A 1164-nucleotide genomic window follows, 5' to 3' on the forward strand; every position below is an offset into this window, starting at 1 on the left:
AGATAGTTTTGCTAAATATGATAACTAGGTAGCCAACAAAATTACAAAAAAATATTTAAATAGTAAAAAATATGTTAATTTAAGGTGTTAAAATTTAAAAATAAATTTTAATTATGACATGCATCTTAACATTTATATAAATATATATCATAACCTAAATATAAATAATTTAACAACTTAAATTAGAAAAAATAAAAATTCCGGACGTAGCCCGGGTTAATCTCTCGTTAATAATTTAAAATAGCTAATCATATGAGAATAGGCTTTGTTGAGGTTTGTAAATGCGCAAAGAATATTATACAAAAAAAAAAAAATGCGCAAAGAATCTGTCTATTACGTTTGGTTTGTGGACCCCGGTGTATAATAAATTGAACATGTTAATTTAATATTCTATAATTGTGGAGGCCGTCAGCATCCCCATCCAAGACTTTTATTCTCTGTACTCAAAAGACATGATTAGTTAGAGTATTTGGTTTTGCTCTTAGGAAAGAGACAATAGCCGGTAAATTCATACAAGGTGGAAGTAAAGTGGACCACAAGAAAGTGCATGCTTAGAAGGTTATTTGAGTGGCTTGACCACTCAAAGTAAAATAAAAATCTTGATGATGAATCTCAGTATTTCCCACGCGTGAAATAACAACGACAAGGTTGTGCGCACGATTTAAAATGAGGGATTCAGAGTTGTCATAATGCGCCTAGTTTAGGCTTTCATTGTCCAGAAACAACAGTCATGACTACATACAGATTTTATTCTACCCTTTTCTATTGAAAGATAGATATTAGAAAGGAAAGTAAGATACGATCTATCAAGCCACAAAGCTTTTAATGAATCGTGATCATATAAGCCACTAAAGCCTTGATGGAGATCTGAGCACACAAAACAATGCATGGGACCACAAATCACACAAATATAACATTCGTACCAAAAAAAAACAAATCACGCAAAGATGGCTGTCCTTAATTAGATGCGTGTATTCATTGAGAACTAAGACCATGTTTATTGCAAGTTTCTTACGTTGGAGTTCTTAACGTAATATAAGATACGTTATTTTAGCTTTTAACTAAAAAAGCTAAGAGACGTTTCTCTAAACGCTTATATCTCTAAACGTTTTTTAGTTAAAAGCTAAGAGATCGTATCTTATATTACGCTAAGAACCCCAACCT

The sequence above is a fragment of the Brassica oleracea genome, chromosome C6 (genome assembly GCF_000695525.1).
Source record: "Brassica oleracea var. oleracea cultivar TO1000 chromosome C6, BOL, whole genome shotgun sequence".
In the NCBI taxonomy this organism is placed as follows: Eukaryota; Viridiplantae; Streptophyta; class Magnoliopsida; order Brassicales; family Brassicaceae; genus Brassica; species Brassica oleracea.